Genomic DNA, 6000 nt, shown 5'->3' with positions numbered 1-6000 from the left:
TTTATAATTCGCGCTCATTCTCACCCCCAAAGTGGAGGAACGCGAGGCTAGGGCAAGCGCCGACAAGTCCAAGGTCAAACCTCCCGGTGCGGGCGGGGCTCCACGCCCAGCCCTGACCCCCGCCCGCCAGGGCAGCCCGGGCATCCCTGGCTCGAAGGCCCCACACCCCCTCGCGCTCGGATACCTGTTCCACGAGGCACCCCGGGGAGCCCGCGGCGCCGTCTCCGCGGAGGAAGCCGCAGGCTCGGGAGCGGGGTGTGGCCCGGGTCCCCGCGCGCGTTCAGGTAGAAGATCCCCGAGTCCGGTTTAGGTGGCGGGGGATGCTCGGGGACCAGCGGGCGCCTCCTCTCGCCTTCCGTCCTCGCCTTCTCGGGACCCCGGCAGGGCGGAGGGCGGCGGGACGGCCTGGCAGTGGCCGGCGCGACCACGTCCCGGGACCCGGCCACCCGCTAGAGCGCGCGCGGGGGTCCCGGCCCGCCTCCCGCCCGCCGGGCCCGCCCGGCCTCCCCGCCCCCGGCCCCGCCCAGCCCGAGGGAGCCGCCCCTGCACCCGCCGCGGCCGCGGAGCCCGGCGCTCTCCGGCTCCGTCCCGCGGATCAGCGCGGGGCTAGGAGGTGAGTGCCGCCCGCCGGCTGGGAACCCCGCCCCTGCGCTCCACCCTGCGGGGCCGCACACCCCACTTAGACACCCCGGACTGTCCCCTCCCCTGCCTGACCTCGCCATCCGCAAGCTGGACCCCCAGCCCTGCCTCCGAGCCGCCGCGGGCTCTGTGCGCTCGGGGGCGCGCTCCGGGGTCCCGGGCGCGGCGCAGGTGGCCGGGCACCGCCGGCCGCGGGTGGCCACCGCTCCCACTGGACACCCGGGTCCCCCGGTAACTCTTGGGGCAAAGTTCTTGGGGACACTTCCGGGGAAGGAGGCGCCACCTGTCCCGCAGCGGGGCCCCTTGCAACTACCCTCACCCCCCAGGGTCTTCCCCACCGTGGGGGGCGCCCGCCGCTGCGCGTCGCGTCGGCTGCTGTTAGTCGGGGCTCGCGTCGCCGGTCACTTCTCGGCAGCGAACCCCGGTTTAATCGTTCGGGGCTGCGGCCCGGGTTTCGGGCCCTCCCGGGCCCTTGTGCTGGCGGCTGCATCTTTTATACTTTGCGGCCAAGGATCCCAAGATAGAGGCGAGGGCGCCGAGCAAGGAGGGTTAAGGTGAATCTCTGTGCCCGGGAGCCAGAGACCCGAGGGCGAGAGCTCGGCGAGCGTTTCTGATGGTGAAGTCGACCCAGCGGGGTGCAAGCAGGTTCCCTCGGGGTTTGCGCGAGGAAGAGCTGTGCTTGCACGGCTGGCCGCCTCACGTGAGCTTGACCATCGCTGATGCGAGCAACTTGTTCCTAGAGGACTCTTGCTTCATTTAGTGCAGCACTGTGCTTGCGTGCAGCACTGTGCAGGGGTGTGAGATCTGCCAAACTGTCGTTGTCCTGGGTGTCCCGGCAGAATCCTACTTTTAAGCATTTCATGCTACCCCGGTGGAACCGCTTTCCTCCCTGGGGCTGGAAGCTCTGCTACATCTTTGTCTTAGCTGTGTGATCTCGGGCAAGTTCTTCGCCTCTCAATTCCTCAGTTTTCTGGTGTGAGACGGGGATGATAGTAGCACAAGCCTTTCCTGGCCATGTAGGGTTAGAGTTCTTAAAATAGTGCCTGGTGCAGGTATGTTGCACAGGTGTTCCTGCTTTCGTAATTGCTACGATGGCTGCCACCTGTGGACAGGGCGGCCCCTTTCTTAGCTACCGGGTAGTGTGGGTGGGCAGGCGCCTGCTCCTTCAGCTTCTAAGCACCTGAATTATTTACACAGTTGCTACAGTGCCCCCTTCAGCTCTGAAACACTTGGGCTTTGCAGTAACACTTGGTATGGTTCACGGGTATGTGCAAAATGTATCACAGAATGAGAGTAGACATGAGCTTTGGTGACCTTGACCTTTGTCAAGGACTCACCTGGGAATTTTTTTTTTTTTTTAGATTTATTTATTTATACAAGAACCCAGTACAGGCCAGATGCGTGGCAGGGTGAGAGGATTCACCAGAGACAGTCACCAGAGACAGAGCGGGGAACAGAACAGGCAGACTGACGAAATACACTCCTGAGGAAAGCAGCGGGTGAGGCAGGAGAGATCTGCTGCCCTATATGGGTTGCTCCCTGGCTGGCGGCGGATCGCACTTCTGCTGCAGAAGCTGCTGACTGCTTCATAGTGCGGTTCTTAACCCCTTGAGACACCAGGGAGATCCCTGGAGAAAATCTGATAAGTTCCATTGGGGAAAGGCCATGGGAAAAGGCCTGCTGGCCTTTAGGATGAGATGCAATTCATGAACATTTGAGCGCAAGTTATCAGGAGGATTCTCAGGCCTTTGTCCATGCTCTTCCCTCTGCTGAGCACTAATCCATCATTCTCATGCCTGGCACTAACTTGCCCGTGAGCTCAGGTATTTCTTTTGTAGAGAAGTCTTCCCAAACCTCTCTGTCTAAAGCAGCCATTCCATCATCAGTTTCTGTCACATTCTTCTGCTCTATTTTATTCACAGACCTTACCTGAAATGGTCTCATTGATGTATCTTTTTATGGGTTTATTGTCTGTACCCACCCAGGGGAATGTAGAATCCAAGAGGTAGTAGACACTGCCCTGTGCACCACTGAGCTCTGGCCTCTGCCACACAGCAGATGCTTAGTAAGTGTCCCTCAGTGACAGGATGAATAAGTGTCTATTGAGTGCAGTGAGGTGAGGCTGGGGGACTTTCAAGATTCGTGAAATGCAAAGGGACTGACTGTTGGTCGGGAGCTCTGGGTTGAAAGTGACCTTTAAAAAGTTCACACACTTCAATCTGCTGTTTAAATCACCTCTGCAACCTCTCTTCCTAGTTGTTGTTTAACCTGAGCTTGAATTCTGCAGTGACAGGAGGAAAGATGTGAGGCGAGAGAATCAGATGTAGCCCTGTATCCCTCTGATGAGGACTAAGTGTGGCCCCAGGCTTTGGCATGTCTCACTCCAGTCTTTCTGGTCTGTGAGGTGGCTGGTCACCTGCCATCTGTCACTATCCACCCAGTGAGCCTCCTCTACTTCTCCGCCATCACCAGGGTCGCTGATGTCATCAGAGGGTGCTGAGGCAAAGGCATCAAGAGAAAAAAAAGACTGTCGTTCAGAGATCTTAAAGCCAAGTTCTGTATTGTTCCATTCTCTGTAAACTACATTGGGCCACGGGGTTGAATGGGGTGGGGGTGAGGGGGTGTGAGAGTTGGGGCTCTGTTTCTTCCACTCTTTTGTTCTTTCTCCAGGTTTTTCTGATTCATTCTATAGTCAATTTATTAATTGTGACCCTGGCTATATTTTAAAGTTAATCCTTGACCCATTGTCTTACAAATATTGTCTGATTCATATTACTTTGCATGTACAGGTTAAACTGAAGTGACAATGAAATGTTTTTATGTATGCTTCTGATTGATTGAGTCAGTTCAAGATTCTGCATGGGAGATCACCATTTTGATGGCTGGAGCGGGGTCTGCTGTAGAGAGGTTTGGAGATAAGTTCTGCTTCCTTTAGGGAAAACCATTCAATAATGAAAGTGGATATACTTTTTTCTTAAAAAAGAAAAGAATGAGGAAGATTATAGTTGAAGCCACATTGGCACATGTGCCTGAACAGCTTAGCTTATTTGCTTTATTTATTCAAGAATCTTTTAGGAGGGGGGACTCTGACACTGGCCACCCAGTAGTCAAGAAAACCAACAGCATCTCTCCCTTGTGGAGTTTATGTCCCAGTGGTGGAAATGGACAATAGACAATAAGATCTCTAATATGCTGGCAGTATGACTAGCGTAATGAAGGTGAACTGGAGAAGGGGATCCAGAAAGATTGGGATGGAGGCACAGCTGATTTAAGTCATGGTAGTTCTCTCTGAGGAAATAGCATTTGAGTGGAAACCTGGATGAACGAAGGAACACCATGTAGCTATCTGAGGGAAGACCATCCCATGCATATGGAACTGAGTTGTGAAACCAGTGTGGTCAGTCAGCTCTAGGGCCCTGGACATAGTCTGTCTCACTGGGGAAAAGGTAGGGAAAAGAAGCAGTGTGGACAGAGCTTTTTTTGCTTCCTCCCCAGTTGCTAGCAGGTGGCTGGAAAAAGATCTTGGCATTGTGTGCTTTCATGGTCAACCAGAAAGCTCATATGTTCCCCTGCAGATGGGGAGGGAGCTGGGGTGCTAATGTTTTCTGAAATTGCACCTGGGCACTGATCATGAACCTGGGGGACACTGCTGGAATTACAGCCCTACACGTGGTAAAATTCCCCTCACTCCACTTGCCCTGGCCATGGACTCCTTCCTTTTTGGTGTCATTTGGTGACATCTACCTGCTCACCTAGAGGGAACCATTTCTAGAAGGAAAGTAGTTAAAGCAGAGTTTTGATGGAAAAAAGGAAGAGATAAATATGTATAGGATTGTGGACCTATACATGATTCATTGATTGGTTGATCCACTGATCAGCTGATGTTACTTAACATGGTAATGAAGGAAGTGTGACAGTGAGGTTTCTAAGTGAAGTCTAAGAAAGTGAGGTCTAAGAAGAGAGTGGAATGGGTGACCTCAAGTCACCCTTGCTAGAGGGTGTGATGGGATGGAAGGAGAGAAGAGCATGTGCAAAGACCCAGATAAAGAGTTACTGGATCTCAAATGATCCAAGATTTTTATTGTATTAGCAGTGTGTATGTGTTGGTGTGTGTGTTGTATGTTGTATGGTGTGTGTTAGTGTATGTTGTATGGTGTATGTTGGTGTGTGTTGGTGTATGTTGGTGTATGTGTTGAAGTATGCAGTGGCACAGGAACTGACATTGCAGCCCTCAGTAAATGCCAACTGATGTGAATGGCAGTGCCTTGTACTTTTAGACTCTGCCCCCGTTTCCTTATATAATCCCTGCAGCCATCCTTTGGCACAGACCCCCTTAGTACCCTTTTCTTCTAGACCAGGAAATTGAGGTTTATGAAGAGCTTTTGAGCTATGTGTCTTCCTGGGGCTCTGATAAATCGTATCAGGAGAGATGATACAATCTTCCCAGCAGATTTATTCAGCAATGTCAAGAAAGATGGAAGCTTTTAAATATTTCTGCCAGGCTTTGCTTCAGTTTACACCCCAAGAAATCAGCTCTTGGAGGGCAGAGGCTACTTCCAACCAAATGCTCAATCCCTGGCATGATAAGGGTTTGTTGGGAAGTTAGGCAGCTGCCCCGAGGTCTCTGGGAGTCCTCGACCAAGGAGAGCATTGCCTTCCTTTCCCAGGTACGTCCTGACTTTTCCAAGGTAGACTTACAAGTCAGGGCAGAACTGGAATGGGGCCCAAGTCAAAACCAGAATGTTCCAAAACAAAACCCAGAATCAGAATGTTCCAGAACGAGAGGGGCCCTTGGCCAGAGCTGGAAAAGAATGGAGGAGGCATTTTGGTGCCTTGACCGTCTCCGTGAGCTGAGGACCAAGTTAGTTATTTAGCAGGTCAACTCCATTCCTTGTCCCCACAAGGGGTTCCACTTTCAGCCCACATTGGTAATTTTATGTGTGGAGATTTGCGGTTCCTGCCGTTCCAAGCTGTGAATTCATTTCCATGCCGTGCTTATTAATATTTTCCTGGAAGCTGCAGTATCCAGCACTCTGGTTGGCTTTGACACAAAGTGAGATATCTTAAAACTCTAGAGGTGGTGGTTGGGGCCCTATGTTCTACTTTCAACTCCAGTGTTTCTAATGCTGTGACCTTGGACAAGGTGCCTAAGCTCTTTGAGCTTCAGTTTCCTTGTCTGTGAATGGGGACAGGCACGGCCTCCTAGGTTTGCTGTGGGATTAAATGAAAAAATACTGCACTTTGCAGTGCTTGTCTTGTCTCAACTCACCTGCAGGAAGGGCTGGCTGTGGTTTTTACCTGGTGACTTAGGATTGGGCCAGGTTACTCCACTGCTGAGGTGTGCTCAGCATTCTGACTTGG

General features: G+C 52.7%; 1 protein-coding gene across 2 annotated transcripts in view; it reads left to right on the top strand.

Annotated features, from left to right (window-relative positions):
- The first annotated feature begins 554 nt into the window (after nt 1–554).
- Nucleotides 555–6000, top strand: part of ARHGEF3 (Rho guanine nucleotide exchange factor 3) — a 265843-nt gene continuing 260397 nt past the window's right edge. The window contains exon 1 of one of the 2 annotated variants that reach the window (XM_054694777.1): nt 555–613. The gene's annotated coding sequence lies outside the window, so the exon portion shown is untranslated. Of the gene's footprint in view, nt 614–847; nt 871–6000 lie in introns of those variants that run through there. The other variant, XM_054694790.1, reaches the window with a different exon arrangement.

The sequence above is a fragment of the Talpa occidentalis genome, unplaced genomic scaffold (assembly GCF_014898055.3).
Source record: "Talpa occidentalis isolate TD23 unplaced genomic scaffold, MPIMG_talOcc4v2.1 talOcc4.10, whole genome shotgun sequence".
Classification (NCBI taxonomy): Eukaryota; Metazoa; Chordata; class Mammalia; order Eulipotyphla; family Talpidae; genus Talpa; species Talpa occidentalis.
Note: the sequence above shows the minus strand (reverse complement) of the source record. Positions and strands in the feature narration are given on the sequence as shown.